The sequence below is a fragment of the Amphibalanus amphitrite genome, unplaced genomic scaffold (assembly GCF_019059575.1).
Source record: "Amphibalanus amphitrite isolate SeventyFive unplaced genomic scaffold, NRLGWU_Aamphi_draft 000059F_arrow, whole genome shotgun sequence".
NCBI classification, from domain to species: Eukaryota; Metazoa; Arthropoda; class Thecostraca; order Balanomorpha; family Balanidae; genus Amphibalanus; species Amphibalanus amphitrite.
The window spans coordinates 226,517-247,109 of NW_024881555.1; the positions used below are offsets into that span (position 1 = coordinate 226,517).

At 50.1% G+C, this 20,593-nt stretch overlaps 1 protein-coding gene across 1 annotated transcript in view; it reads left to right on the forward strand.

Moving 5' to 3' along the window:
* LOC122378422 (caskin-1-like) overlaps nt 1–20,593 on the forward strand; it is a 49,703-nt gene that overhangs the window by 13,645 nt on the left and 15,465 nt on the right. The window lies entirely within an intron of this gene.

Below are 20,593 nucleotides of genomic sequence, written 5' to 3' on the forward strand. Positions count from 1 at the left end.
CCAATGTATCGAGCCAATGACGAGTCTCATCACGTCGTTAATGTCCTCTGGCCACTGAAGTCACGGATCTGACGTCACTGATGTCCTCTGTCCCCTCCGCCGATGTCCGGCAGGCTGTAGTGAGCGGCCCTCGGGCCCTGAGTTACGGCTGTGTTGTGGTCTGTCGAACCCGACACACCCACGCCAAGGTGTGAGGGAGCCGCGGCTCAGGGCCGGTGGGTGGCCGTGAGGGGTGACGATGGGCTCAGTGCAGATGGAGGGCGAGATGCAGTCAAATGAGCTGGTGAGAGAGCTAGATAAGCCAGTGAGAGTTCGACCGAGAGGGACCAGCTCGACAGCTTAAAGTGACCGAACTGCAGTAGATGACAAAAGTTAAAGGGTTTCGATCATGGATTACGCTCATGGTATAGCGACGTGCGCTTCTTTGTAAGTTATTCACGCGGTTCCGTGGTCACTTCAGGTCACAGCGACGTTGGCACCATCGGTATCTGCGCACCAGCTGAGTGGAAATGGGGAACGGCCCGCGGTTTGAGTGCACTGCGGACGGAACGTGAGGTCAAAGTGTGGTCACCTGCGGTGATTATATGTCGGGAAGGGTTGTCAGCGGTCAGAGGCCGGCGGTTTTATGCCAGGCTATGTGGTCAGCGGTCGTTGGTAGTCAGCAGTGGTCAGAAGTCTGGTCAGTAGCCAGCGGTCAGAAGTCAGCCGTCGCCTTTCTGCAGCTCGGGGGTTTCAGGCACTGATTGGTGTTTGGTGGTCGATGACCGGTTCAACGACCACTCATAGTCAGTTGGTTAGAAGTCAGTGGTCGATCGCCAGAACTCGTCACTCAATGGTCAGAAGCTCGCTGTTTTGTGCATACAATGGGCACCGGGCGGCGACGACCGACGGACGGGACCAGTTTATCTTGGAGGCTGACCTGACTGAGACACATGTTACTCCCTCGGAGCCGCCCGCCGGACCGGCAGGTGCTGTTCAGTGGATCGCTGTCCAGCAGGCTGCTCTGCGGAGCTGACCTCATCGCCAGCTACTCTCTGTTCGACTCGGGGATTCCCGCCCGTCTCTCCCCGACCGGCTGCAGCTGCCCATGCCGAGCGATCTCCATCGGTGAACTCATCGGGTTGACCTCGGTCGCCGTCCGACCCTTCTGACCCCTATGACCTCGCCTGTCCCTCCGGCCGTCTGACCCTTCTGCCCCTGTGACCTCGCCTGTCCCTCCGTCCGCCCCGTGACCCCGCTGCCCCCTGACCCGCAGGTCGCGGTGACAATAGTCCGTGTCGGTGCCCGGCTCAGCGACCCCACAACAAAAGACGCCCGCGGCGACGGTGACGTCGGTACCGGTCACGTGACCAGTGTCGGCACACTGCGATCCGCCCACGTGACCTCCACTCAGTCTGATGGATCAGTGGGACTCTCTCCGACCCGCGGGGTGGAGGGGGGACCGTGACCTTGCCTAATGACTGATCCGGTGCGGGACCGGGCTGGCGGCGCTCCCAGCACTGGCGACAGGTCACTGTGAATGGCGTCCGCGGCCGCTCGTGACTCGGCCCGATCACGCCGAGTTTGACGGTGCACAATCTCCACCCACGCGGCCGTGGGCGGCTGAATGGGGTCGGCCGGACCCGCGCCGGACCGGCCGCTGCTCGTGGACTTTCCCACCAGGTCCGTGCGGGCTCAACGCCGCGCCCCAAACGGCTCACCAATCAGCACGGAGTGCTGTAAGGGGCTGGGCTTTCCTGGGCCGTTTATAAATATCAGCCGCAGATGCATCGCGGTATGCAAAAATGTGTGACATATAAGCGGTGTCGGCGAGTTGGCTTTGAATGCGGCTGACCTCAGTGACGTCAGAGGTGCTTTTAAGTCATTGTGACGTCATTAGTCCCTGTTGTGGCCACTTATGGCACATCATGAGACAAGCAGAGGTCATAACTAACCAGTAGACCGTCGACCAGCTGCTATGGGTAACCCGGCACGACCTGAATGCTGATGTGTTGATCTCACACCAAGATGTATGCATGCTCTTCGCTAAGCCGCTGCTTGTATTCCTGGAATTACGGGTCAAACGGGACGACAATGCGGCAAAGCACGCCAGCGGTTTTCTCTCGGAGATACGTCCTCCAGATCGAGAGGACGGAACCCGTCGGCTTTCTCCGTCCTCACCGATGGAGGACACTTGAGCGGCACCCATTCCGATCACGAGTGTCCCACTCCTCGCGAGTTGACAATGGAGGACCGGCGGCTCTGGCTGCAAATCACCACTGATAATCACCACTCCTGATCACCTGGTTCGACCTCACAGGAGCCGTCCTACACAGCCATGGCCCCGGGCGAACGTAAAACCACGGCGAAGGGTTCGATAAACGAGCTCCTCTCCCCGCAGCGGTACGATCAGTAAGACCGGCTGCAGTGCCGGGCTGTTGGGGGCCCGAGGGTGGCGGTGCCAGCCCGGCACACGCCGAACAGGGATGAGCCGCCGCCCCGGGCTCCCCTGCACCTGTAGACGCTCCCGGAGGGCGGAGGCGGTCCCCAATCACACCTCTAACGACCGCCGGGGTCAGAGGTCAGCCCCGCTCCGGCGGCGCAGTCATCGCCAGCCCCGCCGCGGGCCATCCAGTGATTGAATTCCTCGCTCCTATGGGCTCCTGCATTTGTTCCTCGATTATTTATCGCTTATAATTTATCCGATCATTATTTATCTCAAGTTTATGTCAGCCTTCTCCCGCCTTTTCTTCGTTAAGCTTTCATTGCCAAGAAAATAAGCAGCTGTCTCTTTAAAGGTAGTGTGCCACCTTTGAAAGATTTCCCATTTTATTTTTCCTAGGATAAGAAGCTTCTGTTTTTACCTAATATCGCAAAGAAAATCAAAAATGGGCCTGGAATAGTGCCTTTTTCGCCTAAAAGTTTATCGGTTTTTCGATATGTATAACAACTGTAGTGGGCTGACCTGCAAACAGGCGTCGGCAACAATCGCGAATGCGGCGCACATGTGACAATAAGCAAAGGTCATTATAGAGTTACGACGTACGGAAATGAGTTATCAGCTGTCTAATCGTAGACAACACAATGTCGAGCCTTAAACTGTAAGCCTGTATTGGTATTGTTTCTTTTATTTGGCTCTCGAACATTATTTATGGTTTGAAATATGATTTTATGTAAAATAATTGATATGAAAAAGCCGTCTCTTAACCCGCGAGTTGCTGGGGGGGGGCGTTAAACGCCCCCACTCTTTTCGCCGGGCCATAGCATAAAAACGGCGCGCCGCAGGCGCGCCAAATTTTGGGTACCTGTAGGGAATTCATTGAAGTTTATTGTGACAAAGTTTCAAAAAAATCGGTCGGAAATTTTTTGAGATATCGAGGTTTTAGTGACGTCATGATTTCTGAGTTTTCGACCAAAAACAGCATATGTTCGAAAAATCATATAAAATCACAGAATAGACATACAGACATGCCGTAAACGCCATTAGACTGTTAATACCATGAACAATCAAATGGCTATCTTCGATTATTGATTATCGTTTCGCATTTTCCAAAATCTTGAACTGAATCTTGGCAATTTCTCGTGACTACTTCACGACCATGATACATGCATTTCTTAAATTGAACTTTTTAAGCCAAACACGTACATGTATGATAAAATGAATGTCACCATCGTGTTCTACGCCCCAAATTACCCATAAAACATGTGTCACAGGCTGCGAATATCAGTTTTTATTTTCGGGGATATGTGCCTGCCCGGTTGACCTGACCTTGACCCTGACCTATGCTTGACTGACCCCTGCATGGAGCCGACACTCTTGTAGGCCTTTATGGTGGATTGTGCACCGTTTTGACAGAGTTTATGACGAGAGACTCCCATTGCGAAGTCCTGAAGTCCATGCTACTGAAAGCCCGATTTCAGGTGTTTGACCTGACCTTGACCTGACCCGTGACCTCAAAATTCAATTTTAAAGTACTCATCTGAAGCGTCTCGTCGCGTTCTTTCGTTTGCCGCCTCGTGCGTTTCGCTGCGCCTATTGGTTCTCGAGTTATCGGCTGGGGGCGTTTAACGCCCCCCCCCAGCAAACGGTGGGTGGCGAAATACCCCAGCAACTGCCGGGTTAAGTTATGACCCCATTTCACCACACGCAAGTGGCAGGAATGACAATGATCAGCTGACGCATTTTTCTTGGCCGAAGTCAGAGCGCGCGGCCCGACGCACCACCACCGCACCACAAAGTATGAGCAGAAGCCGCGCCCAAAGCCAGGGCCCCGGTAACGTGAGGTAGCCGAGTCGGGGCAGCGTGCGCTGACCCAAGCCGGGGCCGCAGCTTTGGGCGCGGTCTACCGCATCCCCGCGGGCAGCCCCGGGCTATCAGATGACACCGGGAGGACGCGCGGCCCCGGCTTGGGTCAGCGCACGCTGCCCCGACTCGGCTACCTCACGTTACCGGGGCCCTGGCTTTGGGCGCGGTCTACCGCACCACCTAACAGGCGTGTTCGAAACCGCAGGAGATGATGATGAACGGGTTTATCGAAACTTGATTGGATGAGCATATCGGTAATAGCGATTTCAGTGTGTGCATTTATTGTTCATAGTGGTGTGAAATGTGGTTGGGGTACGACCGACAACCCGTCGGGGCGAATTTCGCACTGGGGTACTCAAAATTTGAAGAATTTAAGACGTTTCCATGAGTTTTGAAGGTATGGATAAGTTCTAAAAATCCGGTTCTCCTTATCTGGGCCATTAACTCCATATGGTCCAGGAAAGCTGGCACACTACCTTTAAATAAAATTGCCTAGAACTGTTACTTCTTGGTCTCCGCAACGACTCAGCTTTGTCTCAACTTCTTTGAAATTCAGTTTTCTTTTTGTGGTTATTTCATCTCCGTTAATTCTTTTCACTCCTCTTGACCCATGGAAGCGTGCTCACTTTGACTTCTGGATGCTGCCTTTTATCGTTTTTGTCGTCTCCTATTTGGATGTCTGTCGGTATCCCGCCTTCCCTTTTGCTTCATTACACTCCTCTTCACCCCTCTTAGCTCCCGTTCGCTCCCAGTCAGCCGCGGTCGGGCTGCGATGCAACGCAATCAGAGATGATCGCTAATTTGTCGTGGCTGGCCGCGCCGGAGCGCCGCCCGCCGCCCGCCGCCCGCGGCAGCCGCCAGCCGCCGAGGCCGCGGACGAGGGTCGGCGGCCGCGGAGAGCTGGCGCAGCTCGGCGCCGGGCTGCGGAGGCCCCGGCGCGCTGCCGCGGCACCCACCGGCGGCGATCACGTGACGGCTGACCTTGGGTCATGGATTGTTCGGTCGGCGGCGGCGGCTGGTAACCGCCCGGGGCCGGCCCGCCGGGTGCGAGCCGCTCCCACAGCCCTCCCGCCGGCCTCACTGCGCTCAGCTCGCACGGCAGCGGAACACTGGATCAGCTGCCGCGGTTTGGGGCCAGTGACTTTTAAAATGACGTGGTTTTGGGGCCAGTGACGTTTCAAGTGCCGTGGTTTCGGGGACAGTGACGTAGGCGGAAGTCAGCCGTCATGTGGAGCAGGATTCCGGACCTAAACTGCCGTCACTGTGCCGCCGCGCCGGTGAGACCCACAAGGCCGCCTGTGATGGCCACTAATGATGACCTGCCATCAGCGTCGAGTCGGGCGATGTCAGCGAGCCGCCTCACGTGCCTTCGGGTGTCAGGAGCCGCCGGACGTGCCTGTCGTGCCTTCAGGTGCCAATGAGACGCGGGACGTGTCAAACGGTTATCATGAGTGTCAGCGACTAGCGAGGGACACGCCGATAGCTGAGCTGTCCGGCCGGGTCTGGGTGGGACATTGCGTGAGGTCTGCAGTTTGTCACTCCCATGCCGTCTGCCACCACACTCCCAGACAGACTGACTTATGACATGTCTTGGTGACGAAGCCGCCGAGATCAGAAGCCTCCAACAATAAACAGACACGTTTTCCGTACACCGGTTGTTAAAATAACTGTGGACGCAGCGGCGCTGAGGGCTACAGAACGAGGCTGTCGACTATCCCGCGACCGATCTGGGGCTACAAATTGACTACGCCCAGAGGCACACACGCGACAAGCGTCACGCGCGCATACAAATATGAAGGGCGACGGACGGGAGCCGAAAATGGACGGGGCTGCCGTTGGGCGTCTGATAGCACGGCTGACAAATTGGCCCGGAATTTCCCGTTTTGGATACAGATGTCGCATACCAACGGAATTCGTTACGAGGCGACCATGTGATCGGGGCTCTAGATGAGAAGTTACCTATTAATTCGAAAGCGCATTATCTTAAAGGGGCCCTCCCACCTTCAAAAAAGTTTATGAATTGGCATAAAAGTGATGTCGCTCGGTTCAGAAAGAGCGAAAACGAATATCTACCAAATTTCACCGAAAAATATTCACCGGTTTTCAAGATATTAGACTTTTACTTTTGATTACTTTTTGGGATCTCCGCTGTTCCTAGCGACTTTATTTGGAAGCAATAGTTTGGCAGCTGAAAGTGCGGCACTTGTTGCGCGCAAAGCAGCATATACCACCGCGTGCTACAAAACGTTCTAGTCAAACATTTAAAAATCGTTAGATATCTGCGCTGACGTCACACATTCAGAGGGGTATTCCTATGCATTAGCCCCTCTGAATCAAAATGCTGCAATTTTGAAATTCAATATTTCCGATTTAAGGCATTTCTCGATGTTGTGAGTGCCGAAACCGGTAATTGTGAGCCAGGGACCCCATTTTGGCTATCTCAACTCAAATCATAGGCACCGGGGCACCGTGCCCCCCCCCCCTTGAATTCTGCAAGGGGGCACCAATAGCAAGGTGCCCCCCCTTAAATTTGATGCATTAGTACCAGGGGCGGATTCGGAAAAACTCCAAGGGGAGGGTCATGAATCGAAGTGGTGCCCCTACCTATACCCAAAATTAAAACCTCAACGGATTTCGGCCACTTAATTTTGGTGGTGCCCTATTTTCAGTTTTTTATTTTCTTTATTTTTGGTTAGTCATGTGATGACTGGTGCCCCTGCTAGGCCGCTGGTGCCCCTGGAAAGACTTTGGTACCTACCTACCCTGCCCCCTGACAAGCCTATGGTGGGCCCTGACATGACTTAGGTACCCATGGGCCCTGACAGGCCCGTAGTGCCCCTGGCAGGCCTGTGGTGTCCTTGCTAGACCTGTGGTGTCCCTGGGCCTTGGCAGGTCTGTGGTGCCCCTGGCGAGCCTGTGGTGCCCCTGTTAGAACGCAGGTGCCCTTGACAGGTTTGTGGTGCCCCTGACAATTCTAAAGTGCCAACGACAGGCTTGTGGTGCCCTTGACAGGCCCATGGTGCCCTTGCGAGGCCGGTGGTTCCCCTGCGAAGCCGATAGTGCCCCTGGCAGGCCTCTGGTGCCCCTGGCAGGTTTGTGGTGCCCCTGGAAGACCTGTAGTGCTTTTGCTAGGCCGATGGTGCTCCTGACAGGCCTGTGGTGCCACTGACAGACCCGTGGTGCCCCTGCTAGGCCTGTGGTGCCCCTGTCGGCTGTCAGGCCTGTGGTGCTCCTGGCAGGCATGTGGTGACCCCAGGCCCTAAGTCATGACCCATGTGACATCCCCCCTGGGATTCGCCACTGATTAGTACTGCGATGGCTTCTTGGGAATTTGATACCTACATGTAGGATAAATGGAATTTATCAAACGACAATAAGGAAGAGGCAAACACATAGGTACTTGAGGATCAGCTTAATGTTAACCACACATACGGGGGTGAACTGCCATTTTCGTTTAGTAAAAAAAAAAAAATCATCGTGCCAGGGCTGTGACGAAAAATAAGTGGCCTAAATCCGATGAGAAAACAGGATTTGGGGGTACCCTGGGTTTGTCTCCTTGAGCTGGTGCCTCCCCTTGTCTCAAATCGTTCCGCCGCCTATGACTCAAATCTAATGCTAAGGTGGGAGGGTCCCTTTAATTCCAAATGTAGACAATTCAAAATAATTAGGGCATGCATAAGCATAAAAAGTAAAAGTTTCGAAGCATCAAAGGTAGTCGTATATGTTATCCTATACAGTGAGCCAACAGGCAGCAGTGCGGCAGCAATTTGGTCTATGTCCAGAATGCAAGTCAATTAATTAAGCACCAAATGACATGCAGTGTTTGGATGCTTATGCAGCCTTTTAGGCCTTGGCTTGGCTGTGCAATGTGCATCAAGCGGAACGGCAAGGTAACTGGCGGCATACACGGGATTTTCCGCAGCAGAAATTATGAATAATGTCGTAATTATTCTGCATTCACACAATCCCTTACATTTATGTTCATTTTCTATTCAATCTAACTCTCTCCTCTTTCTCCTCTCTCTCTCTCTCTCTCCTCTCTCTCTCTCTCTCTCTCTCTCTCTCTCTCTCTCTCTCTCTCTCTCTCTCTCTCTCTCTCTCTCTCTCTCTCTCCGAGCGATGATGAGGCGCTTCTGACCACATCCGCAATGTCCGACCGCCGCGCCGGTTAGACGGAATAAGAATGAGGCGCCGGGTGTGTGCCCTGCCGTTGTGCGCGCGCGGGCGGGCCGCCCCACCGCGGTGGCGGCAGAATGCGTGCAGTCAAATGACGTGCACATTGTGCGACCGGCGCACGGCACGTCGGTAATGTGGCTACCGCTGCGGGCACGTGTCGCGCGCCGGCGCTCCGCAATGGATGTCTCCATCGCGGCGGGGCGCCCGTGTTCCTCACACCTCTCTGGTCACGACGCGTGCGCCGCCGCCACCCTCGCTGCAGTGCGTGCTCCCGTTCACCACACCTCGCTGAGGACTAACCGGGCTGCGTCTTTGCGGATCACCTTCTCAAACGGCACACCATCACGGGCCAGCTAACACGAACGATGGAGACATTTCAAACCGGCCTGACCCCGCTCCCAAACCGGCATGGCGTATCGAGCTCCCACCAGCTGTCGGCAAAACAAAAGTGCTGAAGGTGATTAAGCGCGTTTATCCTGTTGAATGCCACTTGATATCTTGAAACAGCCCATTGAGTAATGAATCACTTCTGGCGGTGACAGCCGCCGCTCGACGCTGCGGGCCTTTCCACGCAGCCGTTTGGTTAGAGGCTGGTCGGCCGTAACGAGCGCGGCTGGGGGGAGAGCCGAGAGGCCGCCTTCAATGTCACCGCCGTGCAGACCACCCGGTCACCGTATACCTTCCTCGAACGGCCCGCCTGCGGCGTGACGCCACCGCGTACCGGGTCACGCCGGCCGAAATTGGCCCATCACGCGGCCGCTATGGGTGCTTCGTTATCTTAGCGGCCGACACCGGCCGCTGGCCACATCCAGACTACCAATTGTGTGGTGGTTCAGCTGGGGTAACGTGCTTTCGTTTCGGGATAGTGCTCTCGTCTGATGAGAACAAATTGAATTTGCATTACAAGTGGTTCTTAAAGCTAACTGAGCGTAATGGTTAAACGGGAACCGGTTGTGTTTTGTTTGGTTATGGCGTGCTTCTGTTATGACGAAATCGGGATGTGTTTCGGGTTGTAAAATTAACTGGTGAAACGTCCCCTCCGGGTTTTATTTGCCTTAAATGTCGCCTGTCTTCCGGATGAATTGTGATGAAACGCGGCGATAGCATTAAGCTGTCGTCCCGGCCGCAAAATCACCTGACAGCCGCTTCGTTAAAAAGTATACAGAAGTTTTATCGGTGTCCGTCAGAGCCGGTGTGGGCGAATGGGCGTTGGTTGCTATAGTGGCGGGGGATTTAAGCTGCCATTATCGTAACAGCCTCGGTAGCAGCGCGGCCCTCTTATACAGTATCGAAACGGTATCTCGATAATTATTGTAAGTAACGTAACCACTAGATGGCATCATCTTCTCAGTATCTAACGTAATCCTTAGCAGAAAATGCCAAAATAGTCATCACTATCGAATCCATTGTCTTGATAGCATTCCAAGCAAACTGTCTGTGGTGTGCGACGCGCCCATAATCTCCAGTACAATGGAAACCACATTGCAAAGTTATCATATTTACTACAAAATAACTGATACCGCGGCGCGACCACATCTGGCGTGCACGCCCAGTTCCCTGTAAAGCCAACAGGCGCTACTGAAATCACACGAGTGCAGCAGCCAGCTGGAAGTGATCGGGCGGCTCCCCATCGGTCGTTCAACTGAACCCTCCTCGCCAGACGCGGCCGCCAGCCGTCCCCGCGCGCGGCCGGACACTCGAGTTATGCTGCCGTATGTTACCTGCGCCTTTCATCGGGCCCGTTGGGACCCGGCCGCAGCGCCGACAGCTCGCTGTCTGAGGGTCTTCTCCCCACCGCGGTTCGGCGGCCTCCCCGTCGCCAGTGCTTTATGATAATCTTTCCTAGAGGTAGTCTTGTGGAAAGAAATGCGTATTCAGCGGTTTCAACCTTTTTGGGTTGGAAAATAAATAATCCATAAACAAACCAAACGGTGCTTCTTGTCATAATTATTGAACGGTGCGCTGTGCAGCATAATGATTTATCGTTCAATCTCCTTCACATTCTCCTCATCTCATCTCATTTTTCTCCTTTATCGTTCCCCTTCCTCTTCTAACTCTCTCCTCTCGTTGTCTTCCCTTCACCGTTCAGTCTACGCTCACCACCTGTGACGCAACGCGGCCCGCGCCGAGGATCGCACTGTCATCGAAATCCATCGCGCCGCTGCACCAACAATGCATCCTTCATGCGAGCGGCGTGCCGTGCACACATGGGCACCGTCCGGACGGCCGCTCGGGCGCTGTCTCCGCGCGCTGCACGGTAGGCGATCGGGCCGGTCTAGCCTCGCGAAACCTCAAAGACACTTTTTTCCGAAAATTGGAAAACAACGCATACTAGTCGACAGAAAATTCATCAAAGATTACGATTAGTGCATTTGCATGGCTCAGGAGACATTTTTTCGTAGACAAAAGTATCGTTAAAGACAGCGTTCCGTAACACTTCATAAGGGGGATAATCACAGCCGATTTTTACGCTCTTTGAATATTTTGCGGAACGATGAAATTGCTAGGTGTTGAGCATCCATTTTGCATGGAAAGTGAAATTTAGATGTTAAGACGATTCCGCCATAGAAAACAAGAAGACAAAATCAGTTCAAAATGTCTTATAATTAGGTTAATTTTTATATTTTTTCTACCGCCGAACATTACGTTCACTGAATTAACTAAGCCCAGCAAAAAAAGTTTTACGAGGATGAACTAAAAATAATGCTGTATCGCATGCACTAAGACACTATCTATTAGGGGAGCCAGTGAAAATTTTCAGCCACTTGCAGCCCTGGCATCCAGACACTTTTTTCTTCTAAGGGTTGGACGTGGCTTGGTGCACTTGGGCACAAGTGGTAAATGCCCCAAAAGGTGTTTTCGCGATAGCTCAAAACACCCAGGCAATAGAGAGCTGCAACCTGGCATACCTGACCTTTGATGCACGCTAGATCTTGTGACACCAACCGCACTTTCAAGTCAGGTCAGGTCACTGATCTATGACGTCATAAATGAACCTCTGCACGATCCTCAGATGTCGCAACCTTGCAACGCTCTCAGTGACAGAGTAACTTTCACAGGGAGGTGAGACTTGCAGGACTTATTGTCCTTCAGAGGTCTTACAACTTGTATATCTCAGATTTTTCCTAAATGTCACATACAGTCAGGTTGGTCACGTGACCTCACCTATAAGTCAATGGAGAAATATGAAAACTGTTATTTTGGCGCCAGGAATGATATTCAATCGTCTCAAGTACATGGAATCGTTACTTCATGCACTCCTTGCAAGATCTGATGCTGCATTTTTGCATTGTTGACCTTGCATGACGTCATTTATGACGTCACTAGGGTCATACGAGTTTTTCGTCAATAACTCCCGATCAAATTGAGCTAGAAAGTCGACAAGGTCACCAATGGACTCCGGAAGACCTGCCGAATCGAATGATATGCGATATGACCTCCTTCGACCAACTTCGTGATTTGAAGACCTCTGACCTGACCTTGACTCGAGGTCAAGGTCAGGCTGACCTTACGGTGGCCTCACCTGAACAAAAGTATACCATTCGACGCGCCTGAACAAGGCGAACACGACGATGTCAAAATCGTGGTTCTGCGGCCATTTTTTGCGAAGTTAGTTACCAAAAACCAAACCCGCTGCTTGGGTCACGTTATGAAATGGGGCCTTGCCGGGCGAGATTTACGCTGTTTCATGATATGTATGAATTGGTAGGGCATAATCGTTTGAATAAAAAATTGGTTTGGAAGCAATTTTCTACGAAAGTATACACCATTTCAATGTCCTACCCAGCTCATATCGTCATAAATTTCGACCTACCCTCAAAAGTATTCATGCGTTTTTTCGAGCAGCAATTAGGCAAATTGCAAGCTCGCCACAGAGCACAAATCCTATAAGAGATAGTCCTTATTTAAAACATATGCTCATTGGATATTCAAGAAGGTTGCTCCTAAATATTGTGGTTCTAGCTTCAAAAACATGGATGTTATGAATGCCGATAGGTTTCGCGAGGCTACACCGGCCGGATCGCCCACTGTGCGCTGGCGAAAGTAGCGGCGCCCGGCGCGGCGCGGCCTCTGCGGGTTGGGTTACCGGCCAATGAAGTTGTTGACGAGGCCGCCTGTCTGCGCGCCGTGAAAGTAAGAGAACAAGACGGGCCGAGTGGCGTGCCTCGGCCGCTCGGTGTCCTGTTTCGCACCCGTGTCAGCGCTGTGTCAGAGCCGTGTCACGGCGTGTCAGCGGTGACCGGTGACACGACTCGGGCTGTCGGCAGCTGCCCGTCCTCCCACGGTGAGTCCAGGTGGACTCCCGTGCGGCTGACAGGTACCCGGATTGTTTGTCAGTTTTCGCAGCTGCTGTTGGCTGAAGCTTTAGCTAGACTTATGTTAGACTGTAGGTAGACATTGACTCGCTAGCTTTTGTATTTCAGTGGGCATCTGCTCCGGATGAGGAGTCAGGAGCGTGGAAAAAGCTTTCCCCTAAAATAGCCATGCACAAACATCGTAATCTTGGTGCTGTTGCCTTGAGAATATTACACAATAGAAGTTGGAGCAACAAAGAACATTGCTGGAAGAATGTTGAAACTCATAAATTATGCTTCTGAACAGGTGAAGTGGGTAATGATACACTCGGTGCATCGCGCCATAGTTATCTTTCAAGAATTCGTATTGCGGTACAGTATCCTTTCAGGCGTCTGTATTGCGGAACAGTATACATCAAGGCGTTTGTATTGCGGCGCAGCATACCTATCACCGATTTAACCAGTCTGTTGCGCTGCCGCTAATATAATCGTTCTTTTCACTTTTGAATGCGAAGATCATGTTTATTGATCAGTAGCTCTTTTTCAACCTAAAGTTTTGAAAGCGCTGAGTTATGCTATCCTTTGCATCTAGGTAAGTCCGCATGCATTCCGAGCGCATCGCGCGTCCATTCTTTTCTGAACGGGCAGTAACAACTTCCTAGCCACCAATCCTGGAGCACGGGTCACCAATCACCAATCAGTGGTCACCAATCACCAATCAGCGGCCACCAGTCACTGGGGTTATCAGCCGGCGGTGGGGCCATCGGTCGCCGGTCGTGACTGCGCGGCCGGGCCCGCGTCGCGCGCTGCTCCGAATGCAGAGTGCGCCCACTGCCGACCGCCACAAATGGTAACGCTCAATGAGCGGCAAAGGGTCGACCGGCCCGCCCGCCGACGCCTGAAACAATGCTCCGCCATGACCGGACAGAAACGAGCGTGACGTGTCTATATGTGTGTCTGTGTGGGTGCCGTTTCTGCTCGACGCATGCATGATAGTGCTGAACTTTATACCTATGACCTCGTTCATTACTGCTGACTGCTTTATTTGTGTGAACGTGCCCGATATCCTCAGTCACCTGTTTATTACGTTACGTATCTTTCATTTGCTGTTGCGCGTTTTGCAATTCTTGTGCTATAAACATTACAACATAGAGTATGTCGGAATCCAACTTGCATCAGTAGTCTGAACCAGCAGCTGTCAGTTGTGTGACAATTTGACAACATGATAACCCAATGTTCAATAGAACGCACCTTCACGCACGCAAAGTCACCTCGAGAAAAAAAGAAACATGCGGTCACTGTGCGCCCCAATGTCCAAATATGTAGCTTTATCGCTGGTCATCCCCTACCGGGAACTTTGGATCCCATCGGGACGTCTGATCAGGAGCTGTCTCAGGAGCTGTCTCAGGAGCTGTCTCACAGCATACCGCGAACCGCGTCTCCAAGTGGACTATCTCCTGGTTCAAATAACGATCCGCCGTCCAGGGCCGCTTATGCTAATTGTCAATGTTCGATTCAGCGAGGCGTGATACGCTAATTCGGCGAACTCTGGCGGTGAGCACGCGACTGCAGACGTGGGGCAGTGATCCGCGATCCTCACTGATGAGCCCTTAGTTTATGTATGCGTGATTCGCGGAAGGGACGTCCAGCTTGCAGTCACCATTGCACAGAGGGTGGAGGACTGGTCCATGTCTGTTCTCGTGTCCGTTAGCGCGACGTTGCAGAGACTGTATAGGGTAGATCTCCCCTGTAAATGGGACGTAGGCGGCGGCTGTCCGTGGGGTGAGTCTCTGGTGTAAATGGGACGTATTCAGTGTGAGCGCGGCACGCCCCGCCGAAGCCGGGCCTCATGGGTGGCCGTGGCGAGCCGTGCCGTGCGGGGCCGAGCGGCAGCCCGGAGGGGCCTCCTCCCAGCTGGGGGTGCCACGCCACGCCGGCGCCAAACCGCGAACCTCGGGCAGCCGCCGCAGCGACGGACCTGAGCGCAGAGGGAGAGCTATTCGCCTCGAGACAGCGAAGTGGGTGACATCTGGTGGCAGGAATTTGCATAGGAGGAAGAGTGATGCCGAGCGGCGACGCGCGCGCAGTTACACGGCGAGAGTACGATGGAGAAGAGGAGTGTGGGAACTTAAAGTTGTAAGGGGTTGATTATGAAGTTTACATAACAGATATGATATGGTCTATAATGCCTCAAAGTGTCAGACTCTTCGATTAGGTACCTACCAAGCAAATGATTTCCGATAGGCCCATCTTCACGCTTGGTGGGTACTAAGCTGGAGAACACCAACGAACAAAGAGACCTAGGAGTTATTGTTGACTCCTCGCTGGATTTCAACAAACGTATTAAACCTCGCCCGTTAGGGTCTTTAGGGGTCCGTTCGACCTCCCCCGTAGGGGAGGGGGCGGGGGTCGAACGGACCCCCCCCTCAGTTTTCCGCGAAATACTCGCGCAAAAAGCGGTCGATCGCGACGAAACTTTCAGTACCGTCGCGTTTGTCAATTTTACACCTACCCTAAAAATTTCATAACCCTGACCCTAATGACCTTTCACCTGTGACCTACTTTTCGAGGCCATGTTTGGCCGGAATCGCGATTCGGCGTATGTCAGCTCGCATTAGCCGCGCGTTTGCAGTCTTTTCGTGGTTTCAAGCGTTCAAACATGTGATGATGTTGGTCCCATGCATTAGGGTGGATGTCAAGGTCACCTGACGGTCAGGTCAGGTCACTGACCTTTGATGACCTCGGTTCTTTTTTTTCATGCACTAACTAATCTACGAAATAGTCCGCCGCCCATGAACAGACGACCAGGAGTGTCCACCCACGGTCCCGCACGACCATAGAACCATACGTTAACACCAAAAACAAAAATATGCAAGTCGTGACACTCCCTGCTAAGAAAAGGAAAATAACAAAAAGAAGCGAAAAAAAACCTGTGCAGCCAAATACAGATGCAAGTAGTGTTATGAGTCATGCATACAAGGGGCGGAAAGAAATCAAAGCTAAAAATAGCTTTGACTAGACACTACGTTTTTTTTTTGTTTTTTTTCTTCAGTACCTATACATTCATACCTTGGTTAGTTACACATTCGCACAGGGAGTTGGAACAATCACACAAGGACATGGGTATAAGCCGGTAGCATGCAGATCAAAAGGTCGGTGTCGGGTCCTGGTCATGTTTCAGCATGGTCAAGTACCCACCGAAATAGGCCACCCAGCTAAGCAAGCTTGTTGCTGGGCGAGCCTAACTCGGCAGGCGGGGTAGATGAGGGGCAACATGCAAGTTATTCTAATATTGCTTTCTCTATCGGAGATAGAGACCACTACGGTATCTAAAACTTCTAGGACTTCCTCTTGCGGCAGGCGCAAAAAAAAATCCACAAACGCACATACACAACATAAACGGCACATGACACATTGATACAATACAAAGAAAGTGATACACATATGACCAAAACGGCAAACGACACTACCATAGGTACACAAATTATCAGTGGGTATTACCAAAATATTCCATTTTGGTATGACTGTAAAAACGGAACACTGAAATGTACCACCTCTCTCTCTCCTCAACTAATTTTAACAAGACACTACTGAAAAAAAAACAGGACAGAAAAAATAGAAATAATAGAAATGGAACGCAGACCGCGCAGACTAGCCCCACGTCCCCGGCGGCAGGCGCCGAGGGCCGGCAATCCGACCCCGACGGACCTATGCGGCAAACACAGCACCTCGACGCCCGCCGCGCAAGGTCGCAGGGCCATGAGGGCCTTCCTACCAGAATATCAGTAAGAATCTAAGGTAAGGTTAGGTGCATATGAATATCAGTACGAGTCTAAAAGAGAACCTCTTATTATATTTTTTAGCTGTCTTTTGGATGCCGGAATTGTCTGTATGTTCGGAAACATAGGACTGATTATTTGGTTCCAGAGCCTGGGACCAGCCCATCGTATGGTGTGTGTATGGTATAGTTTTTCAGTGAACATTTCATTGAAATGATGAGCTGAGCGCGTGACTCGGTCTGGTTCAGCTAAGGTAAAAAAGTTATCTAGGGATGTGGGCAAAGTTTCATTTAGCTTACGATGCAGTAAAAGTAATGATTGCTGTTTACCGATGTCGGTAAGACGAAGCAGCTTCAGCTTTTTAAAAATAGGGGCAGTGTGAGCAAGCCTCTCACTACCATCAATCAACCTAATGACTCGTTTTTGTAGGGTTTGTAGTTTGGTGATGCTAGTACTGTAAGTATTACTAAAGATCATGCAACAATAGTTCACATACGGTAAGAAAAGGGCATTGTATAGCAGCAGCAACTGTTTGCTGGTAACAAAATACCGGACTCTGCTTATAAGTCCGACATTTCGGCTAAGTATCTTGGTGAGGTGAGCAATGTGCGATTTCCATCGCATGTCGTCATCTATATACATACCTAGGTATTTCACTGTTTTAACAAACTTGATGTTGTTACCAGTAAGGGAGACGGTTATTGTTATTTTATTGCGCGAGTTATTGTAAAGCTGACAAAATGTTTTGTCTGTATTGATTGAAAGTTGGTTTGCTGCAAACCAATTTGAAATTCTAGGCACAATGTTATTTATCAGTGACTGCAGTTGTCGCTCATCTTTCCCTTCAACGAAAATTGCTGTGTCATCTGCATACAAATATGCATTAAAATTGGGAGATATTGAAGGGAAGTCATTAATGTAAATAAGGAAGAGGAGTGGTCCTAAAATCGATCCCTGTGGCACACCGATATCGATGGGAATGAGGCTAGATCGTGAGTGATCTATCTCGACACACTGTGTACGGTCCTGTAAATATGATTTAATCATCATATGAGCCTGCCCACGAATGCCATACCTATATAGTTTTTGTAGTAAAATATTCACATTCACAGTATCCAAAGCTTTGCGGAGGTCTAGGTAAATGCCACATACAACTTTGCCTGCTTCAAATGCTTCAGTGATCTTATCTTGCACCAAAAGGATGGGCATATATGTGCTCATGTTTTTCCTAAACCCAAATTGATAGCTACTTATAATTTCGTTACTATCGAAATAGTACTCTAATCTATTAAATATTATTTTTTTCTAGTATTTTAGACAAAAAAGGCAAGATACTGATAGGTCGGTAGTTTGAGAACCTGTCTTTACTACCTGTTTTATAAATTGGCTTGATAACTGCTCTTTTCAGGGCGGATGGAAACATACCTTGGCGTAAGCAAAGGTTAAAAAAGAAGACAAGCTGCCTTAATATTGCACGGAATGTCGATTTGAAAATACGAGCATTGATACCATCAATTCCACCGCCAACATTATTTGTGTTAGTAATAATGTTTTCCGGTTCAATCTCGTTTATGCCTTCAAAGTGTGAAAACGTATTTCCTATTTCATTAGGAATGTTAGCAATGGGGTCAATGTCGCTTGGGGGTATGTTATCTTTAAGTTTAATACCGACGTTAGCAAAATACGTGTTGAAAGATTCGGCAATGTTCTCAGCACCAGTCACCACATCCTCATTAGTTTTAAAAGTATGTGGAAGCCTGTGCTGTGGTACATTTCCTTTAGTCATTTCATTTAAAATTTGCCATGTTTCTCTCGGACCAGAATCTTTCAGAGCATTCTGGTAATACGTTTTCTTAGCGTTCCGAAGAACCTGTGTGAAAATATTTTTATATCGTTTATACTGGTTTACATTATAAGCAGTAGGCGTTTTCTTTTTTAGGCGGAACAGATCATTTTTCCTGTTGATAGATGCCAATATAGCAGGTGTAATCCAAGGCTTAATCGGAGTTTTTTTCCTCGATGGTATGTAACTAGGTATCACTGTACCTAGATATTCCTGAGGTATAAGAGTCAATGATCAGTTTACACGCATCCTCGGCATTTGTCAATTGACAAATATCAGTCAGTTCGTTTTGCAAATATAATTGCAAGTCTGGTACTTTGTTGTAGTTAAAAGAGGTTACAGTCTGTCTCATACGAATATGAGAGTCGTTCGCCTGAAAAGCACAGTCGATGAAAACTGGAAAATGGTCAGATATATCATCAAGAATGATACCCGAGTTATTTATGATCGATAAATTATTACAAAAGAAGTTGTCCAGGAGAGAGGCACTATCACCCTCACCCAGCCTTGTAGTCCTTGAAACACAGGGAAGGAAGCCATACGATAAAAACATGTTAGTAAAATGTTCAACATTTGAATCCGAAGACGCTTGAAACATGTCAAAGTTAAAATCCCCAGCAATTAAGACATTTGATGACTTATGACTGAGCTGATCAAGCACAGCAGCCATTTGATCCACAAACTGTGAACCTCGTGTGTTTGGGGGTCTATACACTACACCAATAATGAGTTTCAATGAGTGATGAGTACACTCAACAAATATATGTTCAGCATCATCTACATTACTCAATGTAAGGACAGAAGTTGAGTTAATGCATTCATTGCATACATATAGTGCCACTCCACCACCCATTCTATCCTTGCCACTGCTAAATACTGACGTATATCCTTCGATATGTCTAAACTGTTCGGTGCTCGGGTCCAGCCACGACTCTGAAACACATATCATGCTCCAGTGCTTACCAGTCGTATAGAGAAATGTTTGAAATTGTTCAAACTTCTCATTTGTTTTTCGAGTTTTACATGTTTCTAGGCTAGTTTTTGGAGCTGAATTCGAATTTAGCAACCATATGAACATTTACGAAGTAGTTTTGGGGCGTTCGTAACATGCTACGAAGATGTCAGAGGCGGTTGACACCTACTGCAAATACTCGGCAGGACTTCTACTGGTTGACCTGACCTGACCTGATCCGACCTGGCCTAAATGCATGAAGACATCATCTGTGATCAAAACTAGCATGATATTCGTGATCAGCACCAAAAAAACCCATAGCAGCTACCCTTTACAACGTTCTAACGGAATCCCAATTTTCCCGATTTTTGTGTCATTGACCTGACCTGGAAGGTCAACCAATGACCTAGGACATTAAAGTAGGGTATCATCGGCTTCCTCTCGTCACGGGCAACACGCTCGTTTTTTCTGCGAAGCTCTAGCTCGATCAGGGGCGAAACGGCAAGGGGGGGTCCAACAGACCCCCCCTCCTTATACGTTCGCGGCTGGAAGAACACCAATACGGACGAGGGTTAAGCTATGCACTCAACGAGCATATGCCAGCTGGGGCATGGTAAGGAGAACATTTGAAAAGCTGAGTCCGGCATTGTTTAGCCTCGCATACACAACATTTGTTCGCCCTCACAATTCAAGTTGAATTTTGCCCCCAAGTTTGGTCCCCTTATTACCTTATAAGAAATCTAATATGAAGAAGATTGAAGCAGTTCACAGAGCAGTTATCAGAAGAATTGTGGGAATGCAAGGGTTAAAGTATCCAGAACGGATGAGTCGGCTAGGCTTACCACCCTAGAAGAGAGAAAGACAACGGGGAGACGAGACTCACAAAATCCTCCATCAGCTCCATGAGTGTGAACTATTTACCGAACGAAACCGAACAGAGTGAGATTAACTCAAATTGCACAAGCTCCACCACTAGACGATGACGAGGGAAAGGTTTTTTCACGAATAGTCCTAAATAAATGGAATTCGTTAAGCCACCGAAACATCCAAATTCCAATCTATATTACAACCAAGATATGAGAAACATCAAGCAGACCGACAAGATTGGCCCAGCCCAAGTGAAACCAGACTGACGCAAAAGAACATGTAATTTAAAAAAGATGTGGGCCACAACATAGACCTCGCCGTTTTCTTCTAGAATCCAAAAAACCTTGACTCTTGATTCTGATTCTTGTCCTCGCTGTCTGTCGATATGAGAGGTGG